Raw genomic sequence first — 21,955 nt, forward strand, 5'->3', positions numbered from 1 at the left:
TACTACATGAAGCTTACAGCGTTATCAGTCAAAATGGTCTTAAACAAATACAACACAATGAAACTCTACGTTGTGTTTGATAACTCTAGTTTTTATGACAATCACTGAACCTTAAACATGACATTAATATTTTGACACGTTTAAACAAGCGCATTGTAGATAGAGGCGTTGTTGTTGAACAGCCCAGTTATTTCTACCTGAATTATCTGTGGTATTCTCTTAGTCAAACTGATTATAAATACTGGCTTTGCGTATATCCCAAAGAGGTTACACACAATATGCATGCGTATATCCCAGTGAGGTTACAAACACTATGCATGCGTATATCCCAGTTATGTTGCAAACAATATGCATGCGTATATCCCAGTTAGGTTACAAACAATATGCATGCGTATATCCCAGTGAGGTTACAAACAATTTGCATGCGTATATCCCAGTGAGGTTAAAAACAATATGCATGCGTATATCCCAGTGAGGTTACAAACAATATGTATGCGTATATCCCAGTGAGGTTACAAACAATACTGGCTTTGCGTATATCTAAGTGAGGTTACAAACAATATGCATGCGCTTTACATTTTCTAGCTCAAAACACAGGTCACAAAAAAAACATGTTGATGGTCGTCTATTAAGTTATTTGTACAGAATATGTTTTATATTGTATAATTATTTCAACAATTTAAACAATTACATTTATACAAGTGTTTCCAGACCACTAGTTAGTCTGTTTTCGAACAAAAATATTAAGTTAGTTTAAAACTATTTATTTTAGCTCGATTGCATCGAAATCATAAGACTTATTTGAAACGCTCTAGAGCCCGTTTTCTGGGAAGAGAACCAGAACTTGATATCCATGGGTTGATCTAAATAACGCTCCCACTGTGGGGATCGAACCCATGACCTCCCGACGCCAAGCGGACACCATATCCACTACGCAAAGGCGACCTTTGAATATGTTACTTTATTATATATATGTTTTTAAAGGGGTCGGAGCACTGTTGTTAACCTTTGTGTGATTTAAGTATAGGTTTATTATACGACACCAAAAAGTGAAATGTTTAATTGTCCATATGTGTAGCCAAACACAAATTTCTTAAACAGAAGTTTTTTTTGTATACATTGGCTGATTTGCGTTGTTGGCTGATCATGTTTTATTTAAGTTCTGTAAGCAATGTTTAATCTTGTTTGAATTGCGGGTGAGTTGGAAATATATAACTGTATTGTTCTCAGCAGACATTTTGAACAATGACATGACTATTATAAAAAGCAGAATCCAACAATTTAATGTTGCTTATATTAATCGATTTCAGTTTAAACATACTGATTTTATTAATCTGGTGATCAGATGTTCCTGAATCTCATTAAAATCTCATAAAAACGTATGTGAATATTGTGAATGCAATAAGTGTAAATTTTACTGACGTTATCTATTGAGCGGATGTGACAGTATATCAATATAAAATCTGTACAAATTATGCATGGAGTAAGTGTCCGTTGAATGTTTTGTTAAAGCCTAGCATTAAACGAAAGTGTTGCCCAATCTGTTGATTAAATACTTTGCTGCTTCCCACGTACAGCAAACCAGTCCAAGCCAGCCTCAGCAGGATTTGCGTCGAATATACTGCTTTAATCTACAATGTCTAAATAATACCGCATAAATCACTCCTTAACAAGTACATGTTAATGATGTTGTTAGTAGTTTGCAAGACAGACCCAGCCAGTTTAGTCTTAGTAATACCAATAGCGATACCTTCTCAACCGGAGCCCCGACATCCCCCACGACGACTGAGAAAGTACATAATTATGTTGGCCCTTAAATTTATGCAAATTATTTGCATTACAGGCTTGATGTCTAAAACTATAAAAAATAAATAGTGTGGGGAAAATATACTTATCCCATAATCAGACGTGCATTGTCGAAATAAACCACTGTGGAATATATTTTCCTTGATTTCGGCAATGCTGAAATATAGCTGTCACGCTCGGCAGACTCTTATAGTGATATTACTCGGAATCAACTATAAAGTAATCATTTAAGTAAAATCGAATCAGATTCAACAACACAAACAATTTGATACCAAGATGTAATATATTTTAAACACGTAATGCAACACAAACAGCGAAAAACATTGTTTACAAATATTAAGTGCGGGTACTCATGACGTCATTATTAACACGTCAAACGACAATAGTCATATTCTTTCCCGCTAATGCTGCAGTTTTTTTCTTATTTTTTCTTATTATTTTTAACAAATCAGGGACGTAGAGGTATGATAAATAGAAAAACATGTTAGTGACTGATCTTTTTGTAATATATTAGGCTCGGGACGAATAAAATAATAAAACAATGTTTGCTTAAATTAACTCTGGGCTTTTCCGTGAACCGGTAGAACTTTCTATTTTCCTATTCTATTTTTAAAGAAATAATTGACGACTAAGAAAATTTATGGGATAAATCGAATACTATGTCGATGCCGAATAAAGAGAAGTTTATTTTTGCTCGGCCCGAAAATGTGAACCACTCCCCAAGGCTCGTGGCTCAGAATTTCTAAGCCTCGCAAAATAAACTTCGCTATATTCGGCATCGATCTAGTATTCTCTATATTGAGCATGATATTAGTTTGTGTTTTTTAACCCAAAAATAAAACAGACGTGCAATGTAATTACATAGTATTGATTTATTTGTTAAAATTACACTTAAACGGTTAATATTCGTTAAAGGGAGTTAATAAGAAAGAACACATCTCGTAGCTTCGTGATTTTCGGGAAATATAATTCTGCGCAAAGTAGTAACGACATTACCCTCTTGTGACTGCTTTTCGCCCTACAGCTCTATATAAGCCCATTTGCCGTGGCCGAAGTTTACGTCACAGATTAGAATTAAATTGAACAAAGTATTTAAATGTCTGTATATACACCGTATTTTTTATTATTCATTCGTATTCATTTGCAACTTGCAGATCGAATCGGTGTTTGTATTTGGGATAGTCATTCCGTAGCTTACATCACATCGCTTCCCTAACAATAAATTCCCATACAGCGTGATTCATGTTTTCACATTTTAATAATTGTCAGGAATCCTGATTGCAATTGCACCATCTGTGACTTGAATATTTGAAAATAATCTATAACTTTCAGTATCTGCAGCTGTCACGAACGATAGCTCCGATAGTTGTCCAATTGAGAAGCATGTTCTTTATTAGACATCACGCGTTTACGGTGACATAACCAATGATTTTGATTTCCTAAACAGATTTGGAGAAGCTGTTAATTCACATTGCCTATAAAATAGTGAGGATTTTGTTGGATTCAGTTGCCAAACTCTTTTGGTTTCGACATTCGAAGAGCCAACTCAGCGTTCAACAACGTGTAAGCGTTTCACGTTTTAATATTTTTTGTTTGTCAATAGTTTCATAAGTTTGTTTCAATAAGTGTGCTACGTAAAATAACTTCATTTCGTACACAACGAATGTCAGTAAAATGAAGGTATCTTACAAAACTCAAATATTTTATATTGGTTTTATGTTAAGAGCGGCGGGGCAGTCATATTAAGTTTGATGTGGGTAATCAATGTGTTTCTGGCATTTTAGGCATCAATAATAAAGAGAATACTCGGTCGGTGCCGAATAAAGCGAAGTTATTTTGCGAGGCTTAGAAAATCTGAACTACGAGCCTTGGAGAGTGTTTCAGATTTTCGGGCCGAGCAAAATAAACTTCGCTTTCGACCTAGTATTCGATATATCCCATCAATTGACTTAGTCGTCAATTATTTTTTTAAATATGATAGTGAAATAAAACTACACGGAAAATCCCAAAGTTATTTTAAGCAAATATTGTTTTATTATTTTATTCGTGCCGAGCATAATATTTTACAAAAAGATCAGCCAGTTTTTCTGTGTTTCATAACTCTACGTACCAGATTTTAAAGAAAAAAAACTAAACAACTGCAGCTTTAGCGGGACAGAATATGATTTGACGGGTTAATAATTACGTCATGCGTACGCGCACTATATATTTGTAAAAAATGTTGTTGTTTTTTGTGCTTTTTGTGTTACAAATATACAAATTGTTTTGTTGAATCTGATTCGATTTTACTAAAAAATTACTTTATAGTTGATTCCGAGTAATATAACCATCCTCCACACACACATGACTGACATAAGAGTCCGCCGCGCGTGACACCTTTATTTCAGCATTGCCATAATGAAGGAAAATATACTCCACAGTGGTTTATTTCGACAATGCACGTCTGATGATTGGATAAAAAGATATAAAATATTTTGCATTCAGTTATTTTGAAATACTAATAATAAACGTATAACTTACGGATTTTCTTTGGTTCATTCAAAACTTATTTTACATACATAATAAATTCAATGAATTATAATTTTATGTCAGTCAGTTGCATGCATTAATTTTCTACAAACGCGTTTAATATAGATGATCGTTTGTAGTTTTTATTGTTAGTGTACCTAGGTTTTAAAACCATAATTTATCATATTTAAGCAGAATGTTTCGGATGGTGTTTACTTTGTGTTTGAAGCATTCGTGTAACACATGCTAGTTTGTTGTTAGTGCTGATAATTTCATTTTTAGTTGTATCGTTTGGGTGTTTTTATAAAAAATACACTGTACATTTGGAATCATAAATTAAAAAACTATTTTTTTCAACTACCGATGCAATAAGTCTTCCCAGCCAACTTTATTTATTACAAGGTAACTGCTAAATGACGCATTACAGCTCGACTGCCTAAAAATATCTAAATGTTGTGTCATATTCAATTGGTGTTTTGTGTCCAGCTCCTTGATAACAATTTTGCCAAGATTTGCCATAAATAAGGTTAACCATCTAACAACATAATGTGTTTTATGCGAACGAATCATTAAATAAATAGTAATACACCTTAACTTAATCGCATTCTCTTGACTGTTTTACTACACGTAAAACCATGCCACCAAATACCCATTACACTCTAATCCGTTGTGATAAATTACGTGTCAGTTTGAGAGTTAGTGTGTACATGTACATCATTCTCGTAAATAAATAATACTCGTGTAAACCATAATACTTGCAGCCTTATAACAGCACGATTTATGTTTTCATATTTAAATAATGGCTGTTTTTCGACATTTTTATTTCTTAAAATGCAATATCAAAGTGAAGGTTTATGACAGAGTGAATTTGAAGAGGGTTTACATTTCATACGTTTTAACCTTATCACTGATATTCTATGTAATGTGCTTTCTGTGTGTGTAAGTAGGTAGAATGACCGGTATGTATTGAAGGAAAGTATGTTCATTCTCTCGATATGTTGCATTTTCTCGCTTTAAAGCTTTGTTGTTTTTGGAATGCGTGTTACATTGTTAATTTAGATGACTATATCTTGAGAATTTAGTTTAAAATATATACTACATATAAAATAGGTTGATGGCTTTTGAAAGCAATTTAAAACTGTTCCTGTGTTAATGTCAATATAGTGTTTCTTTATTTTCAATCTAGTACTATTTTATAAGGAAGCAATTTAGATAGCACATCGAGCCATTCACAAATTCAATCAATTTGACATTATGTTTGGTCCAAATGTCATAGTAGGTAAAAAATGCAGTGCTTATATTCAAGATAAACATAATGCAAATTTGACTCAATCCAATGTTAAATTACCCAGCATAATGACTACTTGATTCAACCAACTTGCTTTTAACCCTATAAGAAGGCTAACTTATCTAAACCTAATGTAATATAGACTCAGCTTAATTCCAGAAAGAGTCATGACTCAGTCATATTAACTGAAATCAACATTATGGCAACTTGGCTTAATTTGGTTTAATAGTAACTGTACATAATGGTATCGTGATACTAAATTATATCAAATATAAAACGCATTATTTAAATCTGAAATCCACAAGGTTATCGTGACTAAAGCCAAAGACCAACATGACTAAACAGAATGATAACTGGACACGTAAGCAAACTTGACCAAACACAATGTCTTCTAAACTCATAAAAATGCCGACTTGACTCATCTGCATACCAACTAACCAAACATATCAGCTTATTTCAATAAAAATGGTGCTGGCGTTCCATAGTGAGCCTTCTGGTTAAGCCAACAGGAAGGCATTGACGAAACCCACGTGTGTAGAATAGTCTTTATTCGAGAACACGTGGCTATAAAAATGCGTACTTACGAATAAACTCAATATTATGCATGGATATATGTTTCTTAACCGTTCAAGTGTAATTATATGAAATGAACAAAATATAGAGTCGAATTAAGCGAAATTCTGCAAAACTTTACTCAATACATGTAATTAACCACGAGATCGTTATCATACGAAATTAATCGTTTTATTAGATTTATAATACCGGAGAAAGGTTTGAAATAATGTCAGATGTAGCATTTTGCGTAAAGCTTTAAGCGTATTGCCTTAGAGCGCATACTCATCTACTAGTTGGAGTAAACGTTGCACATACATCTAGAAAGTAAATGACAGAAATAAAATCCTTAAAAAAATATATAATCAGTTGGCAAAAGTTTGTGCAGCTAACATTCATGTTTTGATTTTTATTATCTAAACATTTTAATCAAATATTTGTGCTGGTTATGACATTATGCGCGTATATTAAATTATATTTGTGCTGTATTCAACTAATTGCGTACAAGCTTCACCCGGATTATATGTGTGCACAAATAAAACTTACTTTTAAACACAAAGATGTATAATTGAACAAAACGTATTCTTTTTTTGCACACTGTCTGTCAGTTCGTTACATGTTCAAATAATTCCCCAGCTTCATTGTAACTTCCCAAGTGTCATAATAGGAATGAACATCACAGATGTCGCTCAGCTGATAATTGACATGCACTGATAGTTTTAATGATATTGCGTTCAACTGTTGTGTTTCATAATAAACGACGGTATTTAAATATGATTAATCATACACCAGACCAATATACCTATGTAACATATTTTGTTATGTCTCCACCAGACGGCACAGTTGGCCTCGTGGTTATTTTGTCTTAAATAACGAATTCCCATTTCAAACCCAATTTTTAAATACATAATTTAACACTAACTATATAAAAAGATGCAACATTTAATATTTTGTTCTCTAAAATGAATACCCAGCCACAATATTTTTGGAAACATGCTTAAAATATACTTAATTGTCTTTTTACTGCGTATACATATTCCATTGCCTCTTTTAAAAAAGTCAACTTGTATTGTCGGTTTGGTAAAAAGATATACGACATTCGGAAATACGACATTGTATACAGTTACACGTTGCATTCTATTTGAATAATATTTACTTAGAAAACGTATGCAATATAACTTTGTTTTGAGTCAGTAGCTTCCAATTTATAAGATGTATCTATTACATGTCAAAGAAGAAACTGCGTGGTAACTCAATATGTAAATATGTTTTTAATAATTTCACGTTACATTTGAAACCCTTCACTATCGAATTGTTTGTATTCACTCAAGGGAAGAAAATGGCATTAACTCCAAAAATATTAAGGAAATGGATAATTTGCTCTTTGTATTCTACATGGCGCCTCTGTCAATATAATATAATTATATTAAATATTTGATATGTTTTGAAACATTCTTGCTGCGTTTATTTAAAACAAAAAGCTTAAGCAAACATTCCAACAAATTAGAATTATATTATATTCTAAGTTACAAAACTTTCGTTGGACAACGTTTTGCATTTTTTAAGTTTAAACTAGTTAAGGCTGCTATAGAATACACACCTTATAGCGCAGTGTGTAAACAATTGAGCTATTAAGTTTGAAGTTAGCTATGATTTGCAAATATAAAGATTTATGTGTAATTTATAGAAATTACATTATATTTGATATGTTGTTTAACTTAATAAGCTTTATCATAATGATATATAATTACAGATATTTGACTATAAATATACTATCGATAGTTATTAAAACTGTAAAATAATATTTATTAAAATATATGTATTGTTGCAATTATAACTTTGTATAATCATGACTATTTACTGTGTAAACACTGTACGCTTTTGTCCACTTGGGCTTTTGGCCTTCTTGATGTTATGTTCAAATAAACTTGTAAACATATTTTCATGTTTTAAATATTCACTCAAGTTGTGTCTATAATTCTCTTTATTGAATGTACATTCTTTTTTTCAGACTATGAATACCGCTAATTATTGTGCATTTATTTGCTGTGCAATTGTTGTTATGTCGGCGGCAATAGAAGGGAGAAAAAGAAAACATGGAAGAAGCGTGATTACCGTGGATTGTGCCCTAGTTCAATGCGCTGCCCCCCAATGCGTTGACTCCTTCACACCACCAGGGCAATGCTGTCCGGTTTGCGAAGGCAGTAAGTATCATAATATATGTCGGTAGCTCGTGGTCGTTTTGTAAATTAGTTTCGTAAGTTCCTCGTTAAGTCCCTCGGTGTGTCGATCTGTTTTTGGTTTCGTGGTGAAACGGACAAAAATACGCGCACATAGTTGGCGCATGAATGCTTTTGTTCGAGGTTTTTATAGACCTACTTTGAACCCCCCGACTTAAGGTTCCGTCATTGACGTGTATTTCTAGTGGGACAAATAGCAATAAAAACATTACTTGCTATATTTTGTTATTAACAAACTGGTTTGCATAGAATTTACAGCAGTTAAGTCATTTTATATATGCGTGTTCTAAAAGTGTGTTAAATATCAAGCTAATGATGCTTGTGGTTAGTTAACTTAGATCACTTTCGGCTTAGATTTCTTTCGATCTTTATGAGGGAGGATTCCGGTTCTTACTACGATAGAATTATATATTTTATCTTCCGTTGCATGTATACTGTTAAAGAGTAAATGCACTTTAACTTCAACTGTCTTTTAAAATTAAATTTGTTCTAAAACTTTTTATCAAGGCGAGCTGAAATTTTCATCATTCCGCTCAGAAGGAGTATGACTTGCTATTAATAGGGCCTCTTAACAGCAATTTATTTCTCTTTATCTAGATAGCAAGTGTTAACTTAGGGCGTCCTATACACAAATAGTACTGTTTTTTTTTCAGAAAAGTCGTGCAATTATAAGGGGAGAGTGTATAAGCACGGTTCGCAGTTCAATGACGAATGCAATACATGTGGGTGTTACTACGGTTCCGTGCAATGTACAGAAATGGCTTGCCTAGGTATTAAAATGTTCACGATCATGCATTGTTCGGTCATCTTTGTTTTAGAACTCTGTTCATCGGCTGCATAAATAATATTGATTTATTAAATAATGAAGAGCATTGGAGGCTTTATGTATATATGTGTGTACTATTATATTAAACTTTCATGATTGATAATATGACTCATAAGTTATCAGTTTTAAATGACAACACATGCATTTATAATACAATCGTTTACTCAAGTTAACACACTTTCTTCTTATGTTATGCCTTTGGGCGACAATTTACTTACATTGCTAGATTTATGCTTTCCAATCATACTATTGTGTATTTAAAAAATGCAGTTCATTGTAAACAATAGTGAAAATATCAAACCTGTCGAGTTTATTATCAGTTAGTGCTAGCATCTTTACAAGTTGCAATGCATAACGTACTTTCTTTTACGTAGAAGTTCAATGGCAAGGAATTCAATATTTTCCTAATCCAAATTGAACATCGTGTAACTTGTAAAGTGTGTTCTTTGTTTGTCAATAACACATAGTGCAAACAATATGTACTAGTGTATATGTACTTCAGCACTGATTACCTGTACTTAATTAATCGTTATGATTATTGAAACAAGTATCATACGCTATCAAGTTACAATTTTTACGTTTGTATTATTCATTTTTGTCATTCCATGTTTGAGAACTATTCTTTGTAGTGTTTGTATTCGAACAGTTTTTCACAGAACTGCATATTCTTGACTTTTTTCTGAAAAAGACAAGAGTTTTCAATTGTTTCTTTACCAAATAAGTATGACTATACCGTCTGAAATAATGCAAGTGTTAAATACTGTTGGTTGCTCGACAGGAAAACCTGTACTACGCTCTAAAGCTCGTAGTTAAGATTGCTATAGCCTCATTGATATATGTATATGTTTTTAACAATAACCTAATATTTGCTATAATTTTGTGTTGAAAATGGATGTTACGGCTTTATATGGGATGAGACATATCGCAATAATAATATTAAATAACGGCGTATCATACGGCGTATCATCAGGGTCTGCGCTATTTGCTTAAAGGAATTTCTGAAATAAATATTCAAAATATAGAAATAAATATACTAGACATCCCTAATTTTGGAAATAAATTTATCCAATTCAGAGGGTGGGAGAGTCCACTAGGCATAAATGGGTTAATATCAAACACAAAATGGACCTTATTGTATTTTACTAAAACATTACTAGTATTTGTTAAATATCATTTTAATTGGAGAAATATACATAGTTCTTTCGTGTCACGTACATACCTATATGTAAAAGGTGTGTTTCTTTATCAATAACATATCAAATGTGTTGTTTGAACGAAAAGTTTACTGAATATATAGAGTTTGTTTATATTTAATATTTTTATAAATCAGATACCCTTCCCTGTTATTGTCTTTGTTGTTTTTTTTACAGCTAATCCGTCGGGCGAGATTCATTAGATATACGTCTTCAACACATGAAATGGAGAGATCTTCTAACAAGCTACAATTGACTTATGCATGCACACTTGATTTTATTTTCTATAGAGCTATAATTCGCTTCCCACTTCTACACTCGATATGACTTTCATAACAATTTCAATATATTTAATAGTTTTACATGATTTCAATATATTTACATTACCATATTGCATAGGCGCTATCTTCCAGTGAGATACCCTATGTGTAACACTTCTACTCTAGACATGCCGTAATTTTCCACATATCTTCCATTAGTACAACACTTCTATAATTGATATGACGCCATCTGCGCATATCTACAATTGGTAGAACACTTCTATAATTGACATGGGACTTTCTGCCACAGAATAATCATTTGTATAACTCATTTTCACTTGACATCGCGCAATCTTTCACTTATAAGCAATTTAATATTTAAATACATCTTTTTTGGTTGACATGGTCTTTCTAATACATATCTACAATTTGTGTAACACTACAAGTTTGTCATGGCACTATCTGCAACACAGCTGCCATTGACGGCACACTTCTTTACCGAACATGGCGTCATCATCAACAAAGCTACCATTAACGTAATATGTAGAAACTTGACATCACGATTTTCTTAACTAAAATGGAATTAGTCGAAATATTTTCTGAAATAAAAATGCCGCTATGTATCGAAAATATTGTGTAAAACAAGTATTTCTGAAAATCAATTTAATCGCCTTCTTTTTTGTTATTACATAGATTACAACATAACTGATTGTTTTATGTAAATATTGCGTTCGTATGTATTGGATAGGATTGACCATAGTTCATGTTGAAATATATCAATAAATGGATATACGCATTGGATATGTCTTAGTGTTGTAGCAATCGATTTTAAGTAACACACGTATTCTTATAACTAAACGTGTGTTTTCATGACATTCAATGAAACCATGTTAATTTCCAGTAATGTTTACCAATAGAATTATTGGTACAAAATTGCAAGCCATAACAAATAGTATAGTTTGAGTATGTTGACGTTTTTATTTATCATGCGGGTAATTCTAGAATCATTCCAGGTTCAAGCATTATTCTTAGTTTTGTAAGTTTGCGAACAATTCCTCACAAAACTGCTAAGTTTCGACATTTCTACTAAAAATACACTAGTGTTCATTGGTTTCTGTACCAAATAATTATGACTATTCCATCTGAAATGAATCCAGTGTCTGTTTAACAATAGAGTAATCGGTACTAAATTGCAAGCGATGTAAATAAGACATATTAGAGTTTCAAATTAACATTTGCCCCAGTACAAAGTACACTAATATTTCATTTTTAACTTATGCTTATTTTAGCATACTAGTCATACTGATCTCCAGAGATAAACCGGGACCGCATTGTTCACATTGTGCAGATTTGCGCCTTACCTTTGATACATGAACTCCAACACCGATAGGGATCTTCCATATTTAAATGTCGTGACCAAACGTACTCGCGAAGTTCGACGTTTCTGGCTCTTAAGTGTTACAAGCATAAGAATGTTTGTAAACATTTGGGTGAAGTTGAATTTGGTATTTTCCCAAATTGAATCATAGCCGCTATTCGTATTGTTCCCTATCGGTGAAACCGTAGGGGACTTATGGTTTGCGCTCTGTCTGTCAGTCTGTCTGTCTGTCTGTCAGTACGTCACACTTTTCTGGATCCTGCGATAACTTAAAAAGTTCTTCATATTTGTTTAATGAAACTTGAAACATGGACAGATAGCAATATGGGGATTATGCACGTCATTTCATTGTGTCCCTACGTCAAGAATTCTGGTTGCTATGGCAACAAATAGACAAGACATATTGCAGAAAATGATGGATCCTGCGATAAGTTTAAAAGTTCTTCATATTCTTTCATGAAACTTCAAACATGGACAGATGGCACTATGCAGATTATGCACGTCATTTCATGTTGTTCCTACGTCAAGAATTCTGGTTGCTATGGCAACAAATAGACTAAAATATTACTGAAAATGGTGGAGTTTCACCGGTAGGGGACTTCATTGCCCAGCAATAGTCTTGTTTATAACACAGTTTCTAGTTTTTAAAAACATAGTTGTAGGCGGTTTGTAACTATTGTCTGGATAAGGATAGCAACAAATGTAATAATATTTTTGTGTTACATGTTGAGGAGTCGACATAAGTCTGATTACCTTATACAATTATTCTGTGCGGATCCACCTTGTGTCTTGTCGAACATTCTGTTCAAGGATATAGATGTAATGGTAGCGGTTTACTAAAACTATATATGAACAATTTATAACATAGGTTGCCACTTACAGTTACAAGGATAAACTCTGTAAGGTGACTTTGGAACAAATGTGATACTTTATATTGCACGTTTAATTGTACAATGCAATTGCTGACAAAAAGCCTTTTTTTTCATTCCAACTCAACTGAACGGTGAAATTATATTCTTAAAACGTTGAGAATCCTTTCGCGGTAAATTAAAAATGTGTTGATGTTGTTTTCAAACGAGTTCCTGCTATAAACATTAATGAATTGAAGATATGACTTTCATGTTAATAACTGATATTTTAATGTATACAAGACTTGCAAAATATGAAGAAAAAAAAGAAAAGGCAAGAAGAAGACTGAACAGTTGGCCGCTTTAAATCGAGAGCGTATGTTAATTGGATTTAATGGAGTTTTACCTTTACTTTTCGCTCGCAACAAATGAATTCGTAACAAGTTTGCCACCTTCTCATAAATAACAAAATTAAGAAACACAAAACAGTTTGTTTACATTAAAACTAACGACTCAAAACTCAACAGATATTAGCAATCTCAGTTAGGAATATCCAACATTTTTTCTGTAATATTATGTTATATCAAGTACAAAATATTATACATAAGATGCATAATATTCATGGCGTTCCTTAAATCAAATAATATTCCAATATATCATGTCAAAATATATAATGATATCAACGTGAAGATAACATCAAGGTAGTGTTCTCTGTGTATTTATAAGAGGTAGTCTCAAATATCGAGTTGGAGAGGATGTTTTTTAACGGATAGGTAACTGAATCACTAAAACACCGTGATATTCAAACCTTGCTTATATTTAGACCTTGCTTATATTTAGTTTCTCGTTTAAAATCATGCCTATGGTTTTTATAAACACATACATCTGTCAAACTTCTTTTTGCTGGGAACAAAAGCATATGTATATGGTTTCCTTGGGTATTTCTATCTCTAAATCGCAATACCGCACCAAAACTACAAATAATGCAGCACTTTAAAGCGTACTGACATGAGTTTATTCAAACGTGGTTTACTTATAAGTTGCTATGTCCGAGGAATATGCACGACACTATATTTGTACTCTTATACTATTAACCTTAATTCGAAAAATATAAATGATCGATAGCCGCGAAATATATTTAAATATACATTTATAACATACAAATTAAATACATATGCATATAAAACCTCTTGGTACGGTCTTAAATGTAATCTACGTGATGTAATCTACGTGCTAAATTCGTTCCGTCGCCAATCTGTTATAACACATATAAAACACAAGCTTATACGATATTAAACGTTATATTTTTGCGCTTGAATTTAATGCGTTTTCTTTGTTTATAGTCTATTGCGATATAGTTCAATTCATTATATAGTTCAAATACCTTGGCCGTTATGTGCATGTGGTTTGTACACGTGTAGATAAACCTTTGGTTATAAAATTTGATAAGTATGGTTGAATAAACTGACATGTCCAAACCAAACAAAAAAAAACAAAATAAACGGCGGTTATGATAATTTGTATATTGGTTAGTTTCCTAATAGCATTGCTACTAATATTTTTGGACAAAGTGGTCCGTTTGTCAAAAACAGATAATAGTTTTTTTTCTCTAATTTGTCCTTTCCCATGTAACTATACATGCTGTATCTTTCTAATTCATGAATTGTCATATACAAGGATAAGTTGCTGCTCAGGAATCATTAAACATAACGATGGTGTACATTCAATGGAATTGTCAACGTTTAAGATAAGATAGGTATCAAAACCATGTAAAGGACTTAATTTTATTACAACTACTACTACTACTACTACTACTTCTACTACTACTACTACTACTACTTCTACTACTACTACTGCTGCTGCTGCTGCTGCTGCTGCTGCTGCTGCTGCTGCTGCTGCTGCTGCTACTATTACTACTACTACTACTACTACTACTACTACTACTACTACTACTACTACTACTACTACTACTACTACTACTACTACTACTACTACTACTACTACTACTACTACTACTACTACTACTACTACTACTATTACTACTACTATTACTACTACTACTACTACTACTACTATTACTACTACTACTACTACTACTACTACTACTACTACTACTACTACTACTACTACTACTACTACTACTGCTACTACTACTACTACTACTACTACTACTACTACTACTACTACTACTACTACTATTACTACTACTACTACTACTACTACTACTACTACTACTGCTACTGCTACTACTACTTCTGCTACTACTACTTTTACATCGGTACAAGTATACTTAAGAGTACCAAGGGTACATGTAAGTAGTACCCGAGCCGACAATGACCAATCGAGCGTCACTGTGTGCCTGCATTAACCGACGAGCGTAAGAGAGGTTTACACGGCGGGGCTTGCCCAAACTATTATACAACTTTCACATGCGCGATTTTAACGTCATAGAACGTAATGCATGCAGAGCTCCAGATAAGAGGCGTATCTGCGTATTTACGCATTGAAAAAATAAAAAACGCATTAAAATTGAACCTGCAGAGGTATTGACTGTAAAGAAATAACGAAAATTAAGAAAAGTTATGACGAAAAAATTCCTTATTAACAACCGAAAGTCTTTTCTGTAAAGCAAGTGACGAATTTCCCATACAAAACAAGAAAATACAAACAGCATGACATAAAACATAGTCATAAGACTGTTATTACCGCCGTGGAACGGTTTGGATGATTCAAATATTCGATTGCATTTAAATTTAATCACTTAATGGTTAATATGCACTAAAGCAACATAATGATAACGGTCTGATTAACGATTAAGTGAAATAAATACAAATTTCAAATTAATACTTCTCGATTTAAAGAATGTCGAAATAAGCATAGTTGAGTACACATTCCATATCATATGGCGTCCATGAAGCATTTATAGAGCATTTTACTTTTTCGAAACAACAAAATCGTTTATTGAACCATTTACTGACTAAGATTAACGTGAGATGTCCACTTACCACTTAAATGTCAGTTTTAATATTTAGCTTCGTTTTCTCCAATGAGTGAAGCAATGTGTTTAACTCTTGTTCCATTCAAGTATAGCTTGATAACATTGACCTGTCACTCATCAACTCTGTTAGCACAAACGTCGCTTGGACTGTTTCCTATATTTGCCTTTGGGTTTATTCGTGCACGTTTTGCAAGCGTTTAATGAGATCATTACAGTATATTAAGTGAAGTACGCTTAGATCCAGTAAAATCGCTTTCTTTGCGGGAACTTATTTATTCTTTGTAACGGTACATATTCATGCTTCGAGGTCAGTGCCGTGTTAATATTGGCGAGCTAAACAGGTATATTAATTGATCCCAGAAATTATCACAGGGGAAACCAGGGGTCAAAATGAAGACAATACGGTGAAACAAAACTCTTTTTATTTCATTAAAATATAAATATAATTTACGCAATATGCTTTAGTTCGAACATATTTATTTCAGCTCGATTACATGTACATTAACAGTCAATGCTTGCATATATACTATCGAGTCTGTTGCCAGAAAAAATACAAGTACATGATGTCTTTGCAAAGACCCCGAAAACACTTCTAAATTTGGGATCGAACCCAGTCGCAAGGCGGACACCATATACATTTCACAAGTGCGATAATAAGGCATACAACTGTATTGCATATTTTGATAATTGTTGAATAATATAGATGGTTTAGTTTCTTTCCGGCACCTTGTGCATGGCTTATACCGTTTAAACGTTAACAAAATGCATGAGCACTTAAACATTTAAAAACAAGACAGTCAATGGGCCTTAGGCGCCCATATTAGACCCGAAGAAACTTAACTAGTCTGAGCAGGTTGTGTTCCACAATAGGCATGTAAGGAAAATTGTCACAAACAAGCTTCTCCCTCCAGCAGCCATGTATTTGAACGTACCTCAACCATTTTCGAACCGGCCTAGATATCATCACAACAAATGTTCGGAGCAAGTTTAGTGATAATTAGGCAAGTAATGCAGTATTCACAAGGCTTTTCAACAGACAGGAACCGTTTTCAAACGCAGCCGTGATCTGTTTTGAATAAATATTATGAGCGATTTTCGTGATGATTTCATGAAGATTAAGCCACCAAAAAATAATATGAACTCGGCCGTTATATGAAAAAAAGATTGGCTAATCAATTGGAATCAAGGTAAATGTTTGTATAAATCCTTTTTGAAAGCCCATATATATAATATTATAACATGATATTTATTTTAGTACTTAGTATATTAGGATCAAACACGTTACGTCTGTAAAACCATGTTAGGAAATTTATAGTTTAAACAGAATGATATTTCATCACGATTTATAAGACAACATGTGAAGGTGATATTTTATTTTCCAAAATATTCTAAATATACATTATTTTAAATGAGTGAACACTTTTTTGCGTGGGTTAAATAAAATGCGGATCCAGACCTGAAAACGATAAAGAGATAATACAAAGATCACGTTTATACATTTAAACCAATTATAACTTCATTTTCACCATACGAAACAACCCTCGAAGCTTAAGTGGGTTAGGAGTGTGTGTTCCTGATCAGCAATGATCGGGAATTTTTTGTTTAATTTACACCCACGCGACATGATTCACCATTGCATTTTAAGCGTTTTCGTTTGAAGCAGGATATTATTGGATTGTATCTCAAATGTCTTTAAAAAATGACGTTTCGATAATTTGCCTATATAAGCATATGCGGCTTAACCGTTTAGGACTCATTATTTGAAGAACTTAGTCTTGCCACTAACCTGCGTGTGTGTGATTAAGTGTGCGTAATAAGCAATCATGAATTTGACGGCGGAGGATTTAAATGCAAATATCAATAAAGAAATATCCTGGGTAACCGCGTTTATTGGAGCTGAAGCTTTTCTAGGATTTGTTGGAAATATAATTGTTATATACGTATTCACATGTCGGTATCACTATTGTAACTTCAGATATTTTGTACTGTGTTTGGCAGTATTAGACCTCTCTGCTGTTCTGATAACACTTACGGGAGAAATGGTCACTCAATTGTATTGGTACATTTACCCTCCAATTGCGTGGTTCTGCAAGATGAAAGCATTCTTTAATATATTCACCGTGACTGGAGAAGCATTTTGCCTCTGTGCAATCGCAGTCGACCGCTACCGAAAATTGTGCAAACCTCACGGGTGGCAGATACACAAAGCGCATGCTTTATGTCTTTGTGTGGCCGTCATCGCAATAGCTTCTGTTTTGAGCGTTCCAGCAGGAATTCTACGGGGAGTCCAAACTAAAACGTATTTAAATGTTTCTATTACATTCTGTGAAAATGACGATAAATACATTGGCACTGGATTTCATGTAATCTACCTTTATACAGTGTTTGCCATCGACATATGTGTACTATTTGCTACAATTATTTTGTATATCCCCGTCGCCCGTATCTTATTGCGAAGGCACTCCAAAAGTATGAATAAATTATGCATTTTACAAACTGACTTTACCAAAGCCGAAAATACCAATGACAAGGCAGAGGTATATGGAAACTTACATCACTTAACATACGATGACACGCGCTCTAACAAAGCTATTCAGTTTAACAGCGAAATCTCCACATCGGCGGCTTTGGAGCAATCGGAAACAGAGTCAAGTGCGGTCTATATGGACGCTTCAAACGTACACCAACTTAGCAAACAAGGGTTAAATAAACTTTCGGAAGGCATATTGTTTGACAGCTATGTGTGTGCTGAACTAATACAATGTTCAAGAAATATCAAGGCAAAGGTGGCAACTGCATCAACGCCCATTGACATTAATAACGTTAACGTTTGTTATAACAATCAAGACATGGACGTCAAAAAGGATTCAGAAGAAAAAAGATGTAACAGGATAAATGAAAATGAGCAGATTCGTGCCCAAAGGTTAGCCAAGCAACGGATATTAACCAGAATTCCAATTGTACTAAGTAGTATTTTTGCACTGACCGTCATATTGTTTTTTGGATTAATATTATATATAGCCAATACAAACAATCTTTTACTCGACATGTCGGATAGAGAAAAGGGATTCCTATTATTTGGAATTCGTTTAGTCTTCATAAATCACGTTTTAAACCCGTTTGTTTATTGGGTGATGGATAAAGAGTTCAAAACGATTTTACAAAAGGCGATACAAAATATATGCAGTTCATGTAAAAAATAAAATGAGCAAGAACTCACGAAAACCGCAACGCATTATCATAATAAAGACGGAACCAATACCAATGCAACTCGGAATATGCATTGAATGCAGATATAAGGAAATACAAAATAAAAAAAAATATCCCTGGGGAAGAAAGTAAGAAAAGTGTGTTGGCATTGTTTTTATAAATATACGACTGTTATGTATGTTCTTAAATCATTTTATAAAACTATAATATTATTCGTGCTAAGAATAATATTAAATAGACATTCATATACGAGTAGGAACACACTTGATATTACACCCTAAGTAGTGTTTGGGTGATGTGCACACGCATATTTTGACGTTTTTATGCTATTTTGAGAATTTTATCATTTGCTTTTAAACATGTTTTGTACATACGTTGTAAATTATTTGATTTTTCTATCCATGGTGTATATTGAAATATGCCTCGTATTGCAAAGTTGTTTGAATGTTATAATTGCAGCATATTTGCTTGTTTTTTGATGATCATAAGTCTGTACATAACATTAATACATATAGCAATTGTGAACTAATCGTAAAGTTCATTGCGAAAAAAAGTGTTTTATCAAAGGTATCATGTTTATTCTTCTTATTACTCTATGCTGGCATTTCTTTCAATGGTTTGTTCATTCACGCTGGGTAAACAATTTTATATAGTATAAATATTCGTTTTGCATAGTAGCGGCTTTCATATCTGTCTTTAATTAGTCTTATAATTTTACCAGTAATATGTCTCCTGTTACGACAGGCAGACTATTGCCAAATATTGCAAGTAAAGTTATTGAACATGTACGCTATCCGATTTCTAAATAATTTATTGATGAATGTTGATAGACTCCGGTTGTAGTAAAAACTTTACATGACGTTTAGCCCGCATATGATGTCCACTTAACAATAACGAAAACAGGTGCGACATCGATGTATGATTCATGTTAACTCATACCGTCTGCGTAAACACCTTTGACATTACAAATATTCTATCCGTACCTTTGGAAATTACTAAAGGTTTTGTTTGATGTTCAATATAAACATAAAATATAGACAACCAGTGATTTATCAGTGTGATTAGTGGAGGAAACTGGCAAATTATTATAATTGATCAATGAACTTTATGTTACATGTAACTCGGCCGTCTTTGACACACCAAATGCATTTGATCGCTGTATATGTTGTATTTTCTACGAAGAAACTAGTTAACAGTAATACAACATGTTTATGAAGAATTTAAGAACACAACTAATACATAAAATAATGTTTTACTTAAATTGTTGAACACGTCTTTACATTGTATGTATATCTTAATATATCAATTTATGTATTAACCATATTGTATCTTTTATATTCATAGATCTCTTTTCTTAAACATGATGTCAATAAGTTAAAAAAAAATATTATATTTTTGGGTTTATACTGTTTGCACATAATGCTATAATTTTATATCAATTTTCATTATCGTTAATTGAAATTGTTTATAAAATAACAAGACAGTCTAAGAAACAGTTACATTCCCCGCAATGATTCTCTGGACCTTCAAGTGGTAACCTTTACCAGAAGTTGGTTTGACAGTACCATCCTTAATATGATATTTGAAGCAAGGTTCATTTAAAAGGGAAAGGACATGTACATCAGAATTGAAAATTCAGGCTCTCACAATCGAACCCGTGACCTTTCCCTTGAGTTAGCAGGAAAGGCTTCTGCACATTGTATCGATCAGCAAAACATAAGAGATATGTTGCATGAGCACCCTCGAAATAGTTTTTGGCCCGTATATACGGCTTGCAGACATGAAAACTTGATATGCAAAAAAATGCAATAATAAAATTTTTATACGACTGGGGTATTAGGAATTCCTTCTGCAAATGTTCCCATTGAACGAAACCTTTGGTCAAGGTGTCATGAATAGCCTTATAAAAGTATTATGGATATGGGGTCAAATGGACACAAGCAATGGACATGAAGGCTTAACATGATAAAATTGAGAGTGACCTTCACCAGAGGGTGGATTGAAAAGACCATTAATTCCGCACACTGCCTCAATAACTCAATTACATAAATACTGAAGAAAAGTGGCATGTCCTTCCTTAAAATAAGAGATTATATGTTGAATGGACGCAGAAATTGAGGCTCAAACTTTTGAAATTTAAGGTTGATTGACCTTAAACTTGAGCTGGCATGACTGAATACAAGTACTGCATTCAGCTACCTGAACATTTGCGGCACTATTCATTAAAATGAAAAGGGTAAAGGAAATTTTTACCGGGCAGATTGGCGACTAAAGGCAATCCAAAAATCCCTCCCGTCCAGAGTAAGGGTTAGGTTAAGAGGTTTGGGGTTAAGGGTTTTGGGTAGGGGTAAGGGTCAGGGTTAGGGTTAGGATTAGGCTTAGGGTCAGGGTCAGTGGTAGGGTAAGGCTTAGGGGGTTAGGGCTAGGGTAAAGATTGGGGGTAAGGGTAGGGTCAGTGTTATGGTAAGGGTTATTTTTTAATGTAAAAATTTGTAAAGATCAAAAATATCACTATCTGTTTATATCTTCATAGAAATATGAAAAACATTACAATAAATCAGACAATGTAAGTGTCATCAGGTGTTACATTTATTTGATATAAAATTTTATTTTAAAATCTGTTAAATTGCATTTAAAAACGATTTTGCAATTTAAATTTAATGTATGATGTTTTATCTCCATGTTGCTTATTGTACCTCATTTGTGAAGGTTAACAACCTGCTGCATATAATCTCAGGAATAATGGGTCTTGGTGTGTGACGGTCATGCAGAAGCGCCTGAAATATGATGACATTTTAAAGCAACTTTCTATAAAAAAAACATCAATGCATTTTCTTGATAACATCCG

General features: G+C 33.2%; 1 long non-coding RNA gene across 1 annotated transcript; it reads left to right on the forward strand.

Moving 5' to 3' along the window:
* The first annotated feature begins 3,221 nt into the window (after positions 1-3,221).
* On the forward strand, positions 3,222-11,427 carry LOC127848746 (uncharacterized). Its single transcript, XR_008034684.1, has 4 exons — positions 3,222-3,369; positions 8,166-8,358; positions 9,048-9,164; positions 10,591-11,427. It is a non-coding gene; the product is annotated as an uncharacterized LOC127848746 (long non-coding RNA).
* The last annotated feature ends 10,528 nt before the right edge of the window (positions 11,428-21,955 follow it).

Source organism: Dreissena polymorpha, chromosome 10 (assembly GCF_020536995.1).
Source record: "Dreissena polymorpha isolate Duluth1 chromosome 10, UMN_Dpol_1.0, whole genome shotgun sequence".
NCBI lineage: Eukaryota > Metazoa > Mollusca > Bivalvia > Myida > Dreissenidae > Dreissena > Dreissena polymorpha.